This window comes from Anser anser (assembly GCF_964211835.1).
Source record: "Anser anser genome assembly, chromosome: 30".
Taxonomy (NCBI): Eukaryota; Metazoa; Chordata; class Aves; order Anseriformes; family Anatidae; genus Anser; species Anser anser.
The window spans coordinates 794,333-810,474 of NC_139751.1; the positions used below are offsets into that span (position 1 = coordinate 794,333).

At 52.6% G+C, this 16,142-nt stretch overlaps 1 long non-coding RNA gene across 1 annotated transcript; it reads left to right on the top strand.

The window, feature by feature from the left end:
- Window positions 1-7,176: 7,176 nt before the first annotated feature.
- On the top strand, window positions 7,177-11,067 carry LOC310887994. The gene is made up of 2 exons (XR_014575809.1): window positions 7,177-10,651; window positions 10,738-11,067. It is a non-coding gene; the product is annotated as an uncharacterized lncRNA (long non-coding RNA).
- The last annotated feature ends 5,075 nt before the right edge of the window (window positions 11,068-16,142 follow it).

The following is a 16,142-nucleotide window of genomic DNA, read 5'->3' on the forward strand; positions in this document are numbered from 1 at the left end:
GAAGGGGACCAGTAAAACCGCTGTCTTGGACGTCCGGAGGGCTGACTTTGAGCTGTTCGGGACACTGGTTGGCAGAGTCCCTTGGGAGGAGGCTCTGAAGGGCAAAGGAGTCCAGGAAGGCTGGGCACTCCTCAAGAAGGAAATCTTAATGGCTCAGGAGCGGTCTGTCCCCCCGTGCCCAAAGACGAGCCGACACGGAACTAGACCGGCCTGGCTGAGCAGAGAGTTCTGGCTCGAGCTTAGGAGAAAAAGGAGGGTTTATAATCTTTGGAAAAGAGGGCGGGCTACTCAAGAGGACTATAAGGATGTTGCGAGGCTGTGCAGGGACAAAATTAGAAAGGCCAAAGCTCATCTGGAGCTCAATCTGGCTACTGCCGTTAAAGATAACAAAAAACGTTTTTACAAATACATCAACACAAAAAGGAGGACTAAGGAGAATCTCCATCCTTTACTGGATGCGGGGGGAAACTTAGTTACAAAAGATGAGGAAAAGGCTGAGGTGCTCAATGCTTTCTTTGCCTCAGTCTTTAGCGGCAAGACCGGTTGTTCTCTGGATACCTGGTACCATGAGCTGGTGGAAGGGGATGGGGAGCAGGATGTAGCCCTCGCTATCCATGAGGAAATGGTTGGCGACCTGCTACAACACTTGGATGTACACAAGTCGATGGGGCCGGATGGGATCCACCCGAGGGTACTGAGCGAACTGGCGGAGGAGCTGTCCAAGCCGCTTTCCATTATTTGTCGGCAGTCCTGGCTATCAGGGGAGGTCCCAGTCGACTGGCGGCTAGCAAACGTGACGCCCATCTACAAGAAGGGCCGGAGGGTAGACCCGGGGAACTATAGGCCTGTTAGCTTGACCTCAGTGCCAGGGAAGCTCATGGAGCAGATTATCTTGAGTGTCATCACGCGGCACTTGCAGGGCAACCAGGCGATCAGGCCCAGTCAGCATGGGTTTATGAAAGGTAGGTCCTGCCTGACGAACCTGATCTCCTTCTATGACCAAGTGACGCGCTTGGTGGATGAGGGGAAGGCTGTGGATGTGATCTACCTTGACTTCAGTAAGGCTTTTGACACCGTCTCCCACAACATTCTCCTCAAGAAACTGGCTGCTCGTGGCTTGGACTGGCGTACGCTTTGTTGGGTTAAAAACTGGCTGGATGGCCGGGCCCAAAGAGTTGTGGTGAATGGAGACAAATCCAGTTGGAGGCCGGTTACTAGTGGAGTCCCCCAGGGCTCAGTGCTGGGGCCGGTCCTCTTTAATATCTTTATCGATGACTGGATGAGGGGATCGAGTGCACCCTCAGTAAGTTTGCAGATGACACCAAGTTAGGTGCGTGTGTCGATCTGCTCGAGGGAAGGAAGGCTCTGCAGGAGGATCTGGATAGGCTGGACCGATGGGCTGAGGTCAACTGCATGAAGTTCAACAAGGCCAAGTGCCGGCTCCTGCATCTGGGGCGTAACAACCCCAAGCAGCGCTACAGGCTGGGAGATGAGTGGTTGGAAAGCTGCCTGGCGGAGAGGGACCAGGGAGTACTGGTTGATAGGCAGCTGAATATGAGCCAGCAGTGTGCTCAGGTGGCCAAGAAGGCCAACAGCATCCTGGCTTGCATAAGAAGCAGTGTGGCCAGCAGGTCTAAGGAGGTGATTGTCCCCCTGTACTCGGCTCTGGTGAGGCCGCACCTCGAGTACTGTGTTCAGTTTTGGGCCCCTCGTTACAAGAAGGACACGGAGGTGCTCGAGAGAGTCCAGAGAAGGGCGACGAAGCTGGTGAGGGGTCTGGAGAACAAGTCTTACGAGGAGCGGCTGAGGGAGCTGGGGTTGTTTAGCCTGGAGAAGAGGAGGCTCAGGGGAGACCTCATCGCTCTCTATAGGTACCTTAAAGGAGGCTGTAGAGAGGTGGGGGTTGGTCTATTCTCCCACGTGCCTGGTGACAGGACGAGGGGCAATGGGCTAAAGTTGCGCCAGGGGAGGTTTAGGTTGGATGTTAGGAAGAACTTCTTTACTGAAAGGGTTGTTAGGCATTGGAATGGACTGCCCATTCCAATGGAGGTGGTTGAGTCACCATCCCTGGAGGTCTTTAAAAGACGTTTAGATGTAGCCCTTAGTGAGATGGTTTAGTGGAGGACTTGTTAGTGTTAGGGCTGAGGTTGGACTAGATGATCTTGGAGGTCTCTTCCAACCTAGACGATTCTGTGATATGCATTAGGTTTCACAACTCATCTATGCATATTCATTTCCTAGCTCCGCCTAGCCTCGCTTCATATGCTAATTATCTTATCAGTCCTTCTGCGCTTGCCTACTACTCTCTGGTGGTCGTCCGGGTGGTCGTCGGGATGAAGTAAGATGTCTTCATCAGAGTTGAACTTTTTAACCTTTCCTTCTCACGCATGCTCTCTGAGCCCTCGGTCTCAGTCCAAACCGCAAGGTTGGTTTGATCCAGTTCCCAGGGTCCAAGAAGCCCCAGTTATCTAGATGTCTTGCAAATGGAGCATTCTTTTAATCCTCCTTACTCCTCCTCATGAATCGGTGCATTCTCTCACGCTACCCTTGCACATATATTTTGTATCTTCCAAGCGCAGCCCCGGAACAGTACATCGCAAATGTAACATATTAAGCAATATTGTATTATTTCATCTTCTATTACTAACATTTCCCCCCTTTGAAAGTATTTCACTCCTTTCGAGGAGAGCAAATGCTTTCACTAACTAACTAAAATGTTTTACACTCAGTGCTCACCAATAACATATTCAAGGAAAATTACAACATTACGCATCAAGAAAATTACAAAGATTAGGATTGTCACAACATTTCATAAGTCCACCACTTCTGCTTTATGTTACATTCGCTCTTCTGGTTGGGTTCACTTGATCTGGAACCGATTTTGTCTATTCGGTTTTCATTCCATTTCGCCTCCTGGGTTCCTCAGATTCTTTCTCTGAAATCCGAAGTCGTTATATGCCGGTGGAGGGTATTGCGGATGTGGTTCCATATGCCGAGCAATGGTTTGCATCACTGTCCAATTCCAGGTTGTCTTCCTTAGGATCAGACTTTTCAGCATTATAAATGTTAACTAAATTCGTACCCCTACAATCACCAATATAATTATCGTCTCCAGTAAGGACTTAACCCAATTACTAATATTCCATCCACTAAAAATGTTATCCAACCAGCTTGTTGTCATATCTTTCTCTTCCTGCTCTGCATCTTGTTCCACTCAAGCCAGTTGTTCTATGACATGTTCTACATCAATAGTCACATTTGAAATGTGGATGCAGCAATGATCAAGATGATCTTTTAGAAATCCGCATACTCCATGTTCCTTTAATAACAGTGTATCTAATGCCAATCGATTTTGTAGCACCATTTTAGTTGTAGCTTGTAGTTGGATATTAAGGTCTCTAAAGCCTTCTTTCGTGGCTCTCGCGAGCCTACTCACTTGTCCTGTAAGTTTATAAATCATTTCCCTATTTCGATAAGTAGCTACCTGTGCAAATAGAGATTCTAACGCCCAACTGAATTTTACTCCACCCGAGGGTTCATGCCATATATCTTCATCTGCCCCTTCTTCTAAACTTCTTTTTGCCCTACTAATTTGTAGGGTTTCCAACTTTCCCTTAAAAGGAGACTTTTTCCATATTGGACACAGTGTGGGGAGGGAGTCCTAGAGTTATTGCTTTTACTTCCCCATCTATCGGCAGGTGTGTAGTCCAAGTTCCATCGCTGGCTGTTTGTACTTTGTACTTTGGCTTCCTGGCAGATTTTACTGATCTGTCCCTTTAGAGTCTGGTTCATCCTTTCTACCTGTCCACTAGATTGGGGTCTCCATGCAGTATGTAAATTCCAAGAAATTCCTAAGAGCCGGCTTACGTCTTTAACCACAGATGCAACAAAGTGGGGTCCCCTATCCGAGGATATTCCTAATGGTACCCCAAATCTCAGAATGATTTCCCGCAGTAACCATTTTGCTGTCTCTTTAGCTTGATTGGTGCGACAGGGAAGGGCTTCTGGCCATCCGGAAAAGGTGTCAACCCCTACTAACAAATACCTATATCCCCTGGTCCTAGGTAACTCTACAAAAATCAGCTTGCCAGTAATCTCCTGGTTCTATTCCTACTCTAACTCTTCCCATCTCAGCATGTTTTCTTGCCACTGGATTATTTTTCAGACAAATCTCACACTTTGACGTTACTGATGTTGCCATTGTTAACATATGTGTCGAGACAATGCTACGTTTTAAAAATGTTACCATTGCCTCTGCACCCCAGTGACAGTCATTATGTCTTGTCTGAAGTATTTCTCGCATCACCAAGGGGGGTGTTACTACCTGGCCCGTAGCGGTTACATACCATCCATCAGAGTTCTTTCGGGCCTTCAGGAGATTTGCTAATTTCTCATCCTCTGGCGAATATCTTGGTTTCTTGGGAAGATTAAGACGAGTGGGGCCTACCTTGAGTGGTACCAAAGCCATTACATTCCACACCTCCCGAGCAATTTGTCGAGCTGCTCGATCTGCCAGCCGATTCCCTTCTGATATTTTCGAGGTTCCTCCTTGATGGGCTTTACAGTGCATAATAGCCACTTGTTTTGGTTTTTGTACCGCATTTATCAAATTTAACACCTCCTCTTGATATCTTATATTGGCCCCTTGTGAGGACAACAGCCCTCTTTCTTTCCATAATGCTCCATGAACATGGTCTACTCCAAAAGCGTACTTTGAATCTGTCCAAATATTTACCATCTTTCCTTTACTCAGTTCCAGTGCTCGAGTTAGGGCTATCAGTTCCGCTCGCTGTGCTGATGTTTCAGGTGGTAAAGGTTTTGCTTCGATTACTGTCTTCAGGGTTGTTACTGCATACCCTGCATATCGTGTTCCATTCTCCACAAAACTACTACCATCAGTAAAAAGTTCCCAGTCATACCTTTCAAGGGGTACACCCTTCAAATCCTCGCGGCTGGCATGGGTATGCTCGATTATTTCCACACATTTGTGTTCCAACGGTCCTTCTTCTGGAACAGTTCCTAGAAATACTGCTGGATTTAACAGGTTAGTTGTTTTCAAGGTTACGTCATCTTGTTCAGTTAGTATTGCCTGATATTTCATCATTCGGCTGGGTGATAACCAGTGGCCCCCCTTTTGTTCTAAAACAGTTGTTACCATATGTGGTACAAAAACTTCAATACGTTTTCCCAAGGTAAGTTTCCTTGCTTCCTGGATTAAGAGAACTGTTGCCGCTACTGCCCGCAAACATGAGGGCCATCCTGCACTTACAGTATCCAGTTGCTTAGAAATGTATCCCACAGGTCTTTTCCAGCTTCCCAGTCGCTGGGTTAGTACCCCTAGTGCTAGTCGTTGTCTTTCATGTACAAATAACTGGAAATCTTTTGATAAATCTGGTAGGCCCAAAGCTGGTGACTTCATTAGGGCGTCTTTAAGTTTCTTGAAAGCTTCTTTCTGTATTTTTCCCCAAATAAAATCCTGTGCCTTCTGAGCTTCATAAAGGGGCTTAGCTATGAGTCCATAATCCATTATCCATAATCTGCACCAGCCAGCCATTCCTAAGAAGGCCCTTAGCTCATGGAGATTTTGAGGTTCCGGGATGGTGCATATAGCTTTTATCCTATTGACACCCAGACTTCTTTGTCCCTGGGAAATCTCACACCCCAAATATGTTACAGTTGAGCAAACTATTTGTGCTTTTTTCCTTTGAAACCTTATAACCACCCGTTCCTAACTGATTTAAAATTTCGATGGTTGTTTGGGTGCAGAGCGACTCATTCTCTGTGGCAATCAAACTATCATCTACATATTGTAACAACAAATACTGACTTCTGGGTACCTGTATTTGTCCTTGCGTTGTCCAGATTTCCAGGTCCTTGGCCAGCTGGCTTCCAAAGAGGGTCGGGCTATTCTTGAAGCCTTGTGGGAGTCTTGTCCAAGTTAATTGTGTCTTTCGTCCACTCTGAGGATTTTCCCATTCGAAGGCAAATAATTTTCTACTATCTTTATCAAGAGGTATGCAAAAGAAGGCGTCCTTTAAATCTATCACAGTAAACCATTTATATTTCTCTCTCACAGATGTTAACAATGTGTAAGGATTAGCCACTACCGGCTGAATGTCCTTTGTTATTTCATTTATTGCTCTAAGATCTTGTACCAATCTATATTTGCCATTCCGCTTCTTTACTGGAAAAGTTGGAGTATTGTATTCCGATTTACATTCTTCCAAAATCTGATAGTTGAGAAATTTGTCAATAATTTTCACTATCCCCTGCCTAGCTTCTATCTTAAGTGGATATTGTTTGATTCAAACAGGTTTGGCTCTTTCCTTTAATTCCACCTTTACCAGTTGTGCCAGTTTCGACTTCCCTGGTACGTCTGTTTCCCGTACTGTTGCTCTAACTGCATTTTCTACTTCTCTTGGAATATTAACAAAGGGTTTATCTTTGGTCATTAGGATTTGGCCTACTTTGGACTCAGGTACCTTCATTATTAATTCTCCATCCTCAAAGGTTATTGTTGCATCTAATTTAGCTAATAGATCCCGTCCCAAGAGTGGAATCGGGCATTCTGGTACATACAAAAATTCATGGGTTAGTTCCTTACCCCCAAAACGCAAATCAAGGGGTTGTAAGAATGGCCGTTCCTCCTCCTTCCCTGTGGCTCCAATTATTGTAGTTGTCTTAGTTCCTAATCGTGCTTTTAAACTATTTAACACTGAATATGTTGCTCCTATTACATTTACAGACTAATTAACACAGAGAAAGAAGCTCCTGTAACCAACAACAACAAAAAAATTCAAGCCTCTCTCTTCGTTTCCTAGCTTTATTTCAACTAGTGGACCTGCTAGGGTAGATGCCCCAGGTCCCCATCATTTCTGACTGTTGTAAGTTTATCCTGCAGCCTAAGACAAATTCTTTCTGATATCAGGGGCTGATTGCCCTAGAAAGAGGCTAGCCAATTGCCTCTGTTTGTTTTCTGAAGCCAGGACCAAATTTTCTGTCTTTTTTTTTTTTTTTTTTCCCCATTGCATTTCAAAGTTGGTCCAGAAATTCAAAAATTCCATAGGGTTTTCTTTTGGACCTTCTTGGAACAGATTCTCAATTCCCAATTTAACCAGATTTTGGTATTTACATAATTTCCAGGGTGGTAAGGGTCTCGGGGGGGGGGGTGGGGGGGTGGGGAAGGGGTCGGTCAGGGGAATGCAATGGTTGAAAGTTCCCTGAGCGGTCCCATTGGCAATCTGAGCTCACACATGAACTCAGGTTGTTTTAAGAGTTAGCTGCTTTTCTGTTTCCATGACAACTCTCTGGGACCCATCATGGTCCCTCTGCCCCAGAGGGCTCACACCCGTGATTTTGAGATCTCAGCCTCGGGTTGAGGCGGAACTATTAACGTTCCTACATCCTCTTCCCCTGCTCATTCAACTTCAAACAGCTCTGTTAGATACTACATGCCACACAACCTTTAACACCTTCAACAACCCTTTTAACACTTCCTTTATCTTCCTCTAGCCTGTACTTTTCTAATGCCAACACCAAAGGCTCAGTCAGGGGCCAACTTAATTCCATACCTTTTCCCTCCAAGATGCTGAAACAACATATCAGTATACAACATTTCATCCTATTTTCCTTCTCTCCTCAAGAACAACATTAATTGCAAGACACTGTTACAGTCGATTGATCCATAAAGTGGCCATTTAGTTTGATCCATAAAGTGGCCATTTAGTTTATACAGTGGCCACAATTGATTGCAATACTTAGTGGAAGTCCTCTTGCTTTCCGCACCCCCCCCACTCCCCGTTCCGACAATATCCTTGCAGTGTGCCAATGTACACCCAAGGAGGCTTTCTTTAAAATGTCTTTGTTTTGGATATTACCCATTTCCTTGATTTCCCATTCCCTTTTATTTATTTATTTTAATTACTGTCCCTTGTTTCAATTTCCATGCAAAACTTTTTATTGCAGGTTTTTACTATCTTTTCCTAATCTTTGTGGGAATAGAAATGTTGTTTTTGCAGTGTTACGTTGTTTAGAAGGAAGGAATGTGGTATTGAGATATGCTTACAGCGATAAGAAAGCTCAGCAGGTGACCTCGTAAAATGCAGACAACCAGCCTCCTTAGAGCAATCAGGTGAAAATCACTGTGTTAAGTCAAGCCAGATAAGGGGAGAAAACATTACCATCTCCAAAACAGGTCGGCAACTGAAGGCCAGGCATTGTCTGTGAAGCATCAGATAGAGCAGCGGGGGTCGGTCGCGGCCGATGGCTCCCCGAGAAACTCCTCGGTGCCGGCTGGAGCGTGATCAGTTCGTGAGCCACCACAGCAGTGCCCACGAGGTCCCATCTGGGTCGCCAAAATGTTAGCATTCATGAAGACACATAATCCACAAAGTGATTATATGAAGGTGCTTTATTAGGCGCCGGAAGTTAGGGGCATGCCTGCCCAAATCTGACTTCGTCTGATTTGTTCTCTTAGTTCTCTTTTATCTCCTAAGATATTACATATGCATTAGGTTTCACAACTCATCTATGCATATTCATTTCCTAGCTCCGCCTAGCCTCGCTTCGTATGCTAATTATCTTATCAGTCCTTCTGCGCTTGCCTACTACTCTCTGGTGGTCGTCCGGGTGGTCGTCGGGATGAGGTAAGATGTCTTCATCAGAGTTGAACTTTTTAACCTTTCCTTCTCACGCACGCTCTCTGAGCCCTCAGTCTCAGTCCAAACCGCAAGGTTGGTTTGATTCAGTTCCCAGGGTCCAAGAAGCCCCAGTTATCTAGATGTCTTGCAAATGGAGCATTCTTTTAATCCTCCTTACTCCTCCTCATGAATCGGTGCATTCTCTCACGCTACCCTTGCACATATATTTTGTATCTTCCAAGCGCAGCCCCGGAACAGTACATCGCAAATGTAACATATTAAGCAATATTGTATTATTTCATCTTCTATTACTAACAGAGGGACTCAGCTACTTGGTTTTTCTGGTCAATTCCTTTCCTTGCACAGGCACGGGTACCGCCGAGGGGAGTTGGGTCCCGGTGTCCCAGCACTGCCAGATCCCTGGTGCCGTGGGCAGGCCCCGAGTCCCCGTGACACCCCTCTCCTTTCCCTCTCCCCTCCCCTTTCATCTCTTTGCAGCACGGTGAGGGCGTTGGTGCCAAAGAGACTCCTCAGCAGCGGTACCAGCGGCTGCAGCACGAGGTGCAGGAGCTGGTCCGGGAGGTGGAGCAGATCCAGGTGAGCACCACCCCTGCCGTTTGGCACCTGCGGGCAGATCGTCCCCGGGGGCTGACACTGCTGCCTGTCCCCCCCTGCACAGAGCGCGGTGAAGGAGTCAGCGGCTGAGGAGGAGCTGACGCCCATGGCCTTGGCCAAGCAGGTGGAGGGCCTGAAGCAGCAGCTGGTCTCCAGCCCTCGTTTCCCTCGTTTCCAGATTGCGGAGCTGGAGAAGCGGCTGGCACAGCTGGAGGCGATGGTGCGGTACGAGCCTGACAGCCAGGTAAGGAGCCAGGAGCTCCAGCCCTGCCGCTCCCCTGCCCTCCATCCTGCCCCACTGATGTGATTTTCCTCCCCACAGAACCCGCTGTTGGTCGGGCTGAAGGGGACCAGCCTCGTGGTGAGTCCTAGAATCCTAGAATAGCCTGAGTTGGAAGGGACCCATGAAGACCCTTGGGTCGAACTCCTGGCTCCACACTAAGAATTAAACCATAAATCTGAGAGCGTTGTCCAAATGCTTCTCGAACACCAGCAGGATTGAGGCCATGACCCCCTGCTTGGGGAGCCTGCTCCGCTGCTCGACCACCCTCTCAGCGAAGATTTTCTGTCCTAATACCCAGCCTGAACTTCCCCTGGTGCAGCTTTAAGCCGTTCCCTCATGCCCAGGCACCCCCTACACAACCTGTTCTCCTTCCCCAGGAGACCGTGCAGATCCTCCAAGCCAAAGTGAACACCCTGGACGTGGCTGTGCTGGACCAAGTGGAGGCCCGGCTGCAGGTGAGGGGAGACGGAGGGAGGTGGGGATGAGTCCCGCAGCCCCCAGCCAGCACTGGGCCCGCTGGCCCCACCAGAGGATGGCATGGGGCCATGGGAGGGCACCTGCAGAGGCTATGAAATTGGGGTGGACCCTGCTGGATTTGGGGTGTCACATCTGCTTCCCCCCCTCCACAGAGCGTCCTGGCGAAGGTGAATGAAATCGCCAAGCACAAGGCCGTTGTGCAAGACGCTGACACCCAGAGCAAGGTAAGAGCAGCAGGGAGGGCCCCCCAAAGCAACCACAGCATGGGGGGCTTATGCGGAATCGCCCTGCAGACTGTGCTTACGCCCTCCTTTCTTGCTTTCCGCCCCTTGCCCCAGATCCACCAGGTCTATGAGATGATGCAGCGCTGGGACCCCGTGGCCAGCAGCCTGCCCGATGTAGTGCAGCGACTGCTGACCCTCAGGGACCTGCACGAGCAAGGTGAGGGGCAAGGAATGGGGATGCTGGGGACAGTGGCGTGGCGTGACAAGGGAGATACTGGGGTCTGGGGGCCCTCCAGTGCTGAGTTTTCACCTCCTTCCCAGCCACACAGTTTGGGCAGGTCCTTGTGCACCTGGACACCACGCAGCAGGAGATAGCTGGTGCTCTCAAGGACAACACCATGCTGCTGGCAGAGGTGAGTCTCAGCAGCATGTGCTGGGGTGGGAGGGGTCCCCATCCTGTCCACCCTGCTCAATCCCTTCCCCACTGACCCCCCTGCAGGTCCAGAAGACGATGAAGGAAAACCTGGCCATTGTAGAGGACAACTTTGCTGACATAGAAGCCCGCATCAAGCGGCTGCAAAAGTGAGAGCCCGTGGAGCACCTCCCTGAGCATCTGCATTCCCCCCCCCCCCCCCCCCGACATTGTGATCCCCTGGGAATCACTCCCTCTGCCTGCAAGTAGCAGTCCCTGTTTGTGTATAGCTGGCCGTGCTCCCCTGCGCAGAACGGGGCTGTGGAGGGGCCCTTCCCAGCCCCCCATTAGCACCCAGGGGTGGGTCACTGCTCCCCCAACCTGGATTTACCCCAATAAATGTCCTGGTTCAAAGCGTGTCCGTGCTGGCCTCTCCTTCGGGCTGCAGGACACGAGCAGGGCCCAGCTGGGCTGTTTGAAATGCAGCTTCTACTGCGCATGCAAGCCCTCCAAGCACCCCCAGCGTAGCTCCAGCTACACTTTTCTTACGCTTTTTTTTAGTTTAAAACCATTAGCCCTTGTCCTACCAGTGAAGAAATATTTCTCCTCAACACCTGCAGTACGTTGAAGACATCGTCGTGTGGGGCAACACAGGAGAGGATGCTTTTGAGAAAGGGGAGAAAATAATACAGCTTTGGACGGCTGCTTTCGTCCTGTTAAACAGAGTAAGGTGAAAGGATGGGCGCTGGAAATGCATTGTTTTAGGCATAAATTGGCAAGATGGATGTCATCAGGTCCCCATGGATGCGATCCATGGGGATCCAAGAAGCTGTGGACTTGCCAGCTAGCAAATGCTAACGGCTGTATAATGCCTGCATGGGTTAACAACCCTTCACCTCCCTCCTCTGCGCCCCTTGAGCTGAAGCTGTCGGGGTGTGTCCGGGCGGGGACATACCATATAAGGTCATATGGCGTCATCCCTCCTTTATGACGTCATCCCTCCTTTATGACGTCATCACCCGGACACTATATAAGGCCGCGCTCGCCCAGGCCGGGCCAGTGGCAGAGGCGACCTCTGCTGCTGCGTGGTGCTGGGAGCCGGTGTCTGCTGAGGGCTCAGAGGCTGCTGTCCCTCAGAGGCCCAGGCCGCGCGATCGCTGGTGGCTATTGCTGGCAGCGTTTGGTGAAACCGTCGATTTCGCATTCCTTAAGCCATGATCCGGGGTGGCGTGGGCCAGGGGCCTGTGGCGCGTGGTCGCCCCTTGCCCCGTCGGGGCCCAGCGCGACCCCCCAGCAGGCCTGTGCAGCAGGAGGAGCACAGGCAGGAGCTGGAGGCGCTGCGGGCCCAGCTGGAGGCGCTGCGGGCCCAGCTGGAGGCAGTGCGGGCCCAGCTGGAGGCCAAGCGTCTCCGCTCCCAGGAGCTGCAGCGCCGCTTTGCTGATGAAGCCCGTGAGATGAAGAAGAGGGCAGAGGAGCAGCGGCAGCTCCTGGCCAAGCAGCTACGCTCCAAATGCGAGCAGGAGCGGGCGCGGGAGCTGCAGCGGCTGTGGGAGCAGCTCCAGAAGCAGCAGGCAGCGGAGATCCGTCAGCTGCTGTGTGAGGAGAACACCAAGTGGTGCCAGGCTCAGCAGCTGCTCCAGCAGCAGTGGGACGAGGCCGTCCGCCAGGTGCGGGACCTGCAGCGGCAGCTGTTCAAGGTGCCCGTGAACCGTGGCCGGAGCGGCGGCAGCGAGGCCCGCGGCAAGCAGCAGGACGTCAACAGGCAGCTCTGCTGGCGGGCAGATAGCAAGCAGGCCGCCCAAATCCTGGACCTCCAGGAGAAGCTGCAGCTGCGGAGGAAACTCCCCTCTCAGTACATCCCGGAGAAGGCTGAGGGGGGGGCGCCTGCCTCCCACAACGGGGACAGGGCCGCGGCCCAGCACCGCCTGCAGAGTCTCCTGGGCACAGGAGCCACCAGGCCCGGCTCTTCGAAGAGCTCCGGTGCATCTGGTGCTGGTGGTGGAGAAGGGCAGCGGACAACCTGCTCGAGCTCAGAAGACGCTCACCTGCGGGGTGAAGGGCAGAGCAGCAGGAAATCTGTCAGAGACATTGGGGTTCAGGTCCCAGAGCAGCAAGAGGCCTGTCCACCTGGCAGCGGAGACAGCCCGTTCCTGGAGCAGCAGAAAGCGCAGCTGCAGAATGCCCTGAAGGACCTGGCCAGGCAATGGATGGTCCTTCAAGAGGAGACCTGCTTCCTGAAGAACGAGAGCTCCCTGGTGGAAGCGAGGGAGAAGGCGGGGAGGCTCAAGCAGGAGCTTGGTATGCTGGGCCTCCTTACCAAGAATCTGACAGAAAAAACCAGGAAGCTGAAAGAGCTTGCTGCAAAGTCTGGAAAGACTGCTGCAAAGACGGAGCAGGTCGACCAGCAGCAGAGAGGGCAATTGGAAACCGAGGCTGGGAAAAAACTTCAGCTGCAAAAGAAACTGGATCAGGAACGTTCAAGGCTGAAGAACAGGTACGAGGAGCTGAAAGTGTGTCTGACAGAGATGAGAAATGAAAAAGCCAGACGCGCGCAGGAAACTTCTCAGCTCCGCAGGCAGAAGGAGAGGATAGAGGAGATTCAATCTGAAAACGCTGCTCTGAAGCAGAAACTCGTGCAAGCGACAGAGCAGCGAAATGCTGCCGTTGGAGCAGCCAAACATCTTCAAACGCTCCTGAAGGATCTCGACTGCAAATTGAAAGCCATGAGTCAACCGGCAGAAAGGACGCAACAACAGCAGCAGGACCACGAGGAAACAAAGCTAATGCTGCAGAAAAAAGAAGAGGAAGTTAAGCATTGGCAGAGGGCTTGGGCAGAGCTCAGAAGGACACGTGAGGAAGAGCTGCAAGCCTCTCGAGTGCAGCTGAGAGAATCAGAGCAGCAGTATCAGCACCAATGTCAACAATGGGAGCTGCTCTCTCAGCAACTTGAGCAAGAGAAAAGAAAAAAATCCAGCCCTATCGTCTCAGAACTACCCCAGGCAATGACACCTCCCACAGCACAGGCCTATGCAGAGCAGTCCCATGACCTCTGCAGCCATGAAGACAGCTCTGATGCTTCTGAGAAGGCAGCCAAAATCCTGGGATTCTACACAAGCAGCTCGGCATCTGATGCCACACGCGACGGTCCTGGGTGCTGCACTGTTTCAGGTGAGGGCTCTGTAGGTGGGAACGGAGAGTCAGGAGCAGAGCATGTGTCCTTCGTCCCGCAGTCCCTGGGACAAGAATCACCAAAACTTCAAAGACTTGTAGCTCAACAGGGCCACCATCCTGTTGAGGGTCCTAATGAGCGCCCCGAAGCAGAGCTTCCTCATGCTCGGGGAGAATACGTTCACGTCTCTGGAGACGTGGACGAGCATGGCGGGTCTGTGAGGGAGCGGAAGCCTGTCAGAAGACGACTTTTCTCCCCTACTTCGACAGAAGTTTCAGACAGCAGCCAGGTGACAAGTTCAGAGCTATGTTATCCCCTGCAAGACAGTGATATCGAAATAAGTTCTTGCAGCAGAAGGGGAAGGAAGAAACAGAGACAGAATAAATCTTTTTGACCAAGGAATTTGTGTCTGTGTGGTGGTTTTACTTGGGTGGGCGGTCGAGTTCCACCTCAGCCGCTCTCTCACTCCCCCTCCTCAAAGAGAAAGGGGGGGAAAATACGACACAAAGGGCTCAAGGGTTGAGATAAGGAGGGGGAGATCGCTCAAAAATTATCGTGACGGGTAAAACAGACTCAGAGTGGGGAGAGAGTAAGATTTATTGCCTATTGCTAACAAGGTAGGGAAGTGAGAAACAAAGGAAAGAAACCAAAAACACCTTCCCCCCACCCCCCACACTAACATGAAACTGGGCCTCCATACACGTCGTGGTTGGTGGGGAGACGGACATTTCCCTAACGAGAGCTCCCCCCTTCTCCCTCCCCTTCCATGGCTTTTATTGCTGAGCGTTACGTGGTCATATGGACTATCCCTTTGGTCTTTTGGGGTCAGCCGCCCCGGCGATGCCCCCTCCGCACCTCTTGCCCATGGTGGTGGGCAAGCCACTGGATTTGGGGCTGGGGGGTGGCAGAGGGAGGGCGCTGTGGGAGTCCTGGTGCTGTGCCAGCGCCGCTCAGCAGTAGACAAAACACATCGGTGCAATAGCAAGTCAGTTGTAGCCTAGCTACAAGTACAGAGCACAGCGCTGTATGGGCTGCTGCGGGGAAGGCTGAGGCCATCCCAGGCAGAGGCAGCCCACCAAACCCACCGTGGTGGGGACGGGATGACCAGGCAGGGTCTAGAGGGGTGGCTGGATCCCAACCGAAACAGTCGCCCGGGGGCTGGGAAGGATGGGGAAGGTGCTGGGTGGTGCGGTGGGAGCTCCTACGCTCACCCACCTCGGAGGAGCTCGGAGGGACGGTGGCGTCGGGGGGAGTCCTGCCGGGCCCCTCGCAGGGACCACCCGCCCAAAGACCCCGGCCACGCAAGTCCACGAGCAGGGAGGTGAAGGTGGAGGGGTTCAGAGGGGGTCACCCACGGCCTCGCACCCCGGGACGGCGGCAACCCACGGGTGCAGCCTTTGCGTGCCCGGAGCACCGGGGCAGAGCCGGCGGCACAGCAGCTGCGGAGCCAGCCCCGGCGCCGGTTCCTGGAGTGGGAACCGAGCTTCAAAGGGCTCGGGGCAGCCGCATCGGTCCGCCCCCACCCATGCCAGCTGCCCACGGGTGTCCCGGGCTGCTCGCATGACCGCAGCACGGCCGGGCTCGGCACCGGGCTCGGCACCAGGCTCGGCACCGGGCTGCCGCCGGCTTTGCCCGGGCAGAGCAGGGCGGAACGCGGGGGCTGCCCCCACGCATGACTCCCGGCCCCCTGTGGGGGGAGCTCCCAGCGCCGGGGAAGAGGGGCCCCGCACCCCACGGGGGGTGCTCTCCGGGTGGGCTCCCCCCTACCTGGGGACCCCAGGGAGCGCGGTCTCGGGGGATGGGGGGCGGACCCAGGCCCCACGCGTGACCACCGCCCCCCGTGGGACGGGAGCCCTACGGATGGGGACAGCCCACGGGGACCGGACCCATGCGGGGGTCGCTGCCTCAGCCCCCCCTGCAGCGGGGGCGCCTCCCACGGCCCCTGCACCCACGCGGGACCCCGGCCCCCCTCGAGCCCCAGCCCCATGCGCTACGGGGAGCCCCCGTACCTGGATTTACCCCAGGAAATGTCCTGGTTCAAAGCGTGTCCGTGCTGGCCTCTCCTGCGGGAGGTGGCCGGTAGCGGGGCAGGCGCGCTCTGCCACGGAGCGGGGGATCGAGGCGGGCAGGGCTTTTCTGCGGCGTCGAGGCCACCCGAAGCAGCCGAGGGAGCCGCTGGGACCCGGCAGCCATCGCGAGGGAGGCTGACGAGGCGTCGGCGGAGCCAGCAGCGTCCCCTCCCGGGCCTCCCTCGCGACGGGGAGGGAGCGGGGCGAGGCGCGGCCGTTGGTGCGGGCAGGTTGCGCTCGGGCAGGGCAGAGCG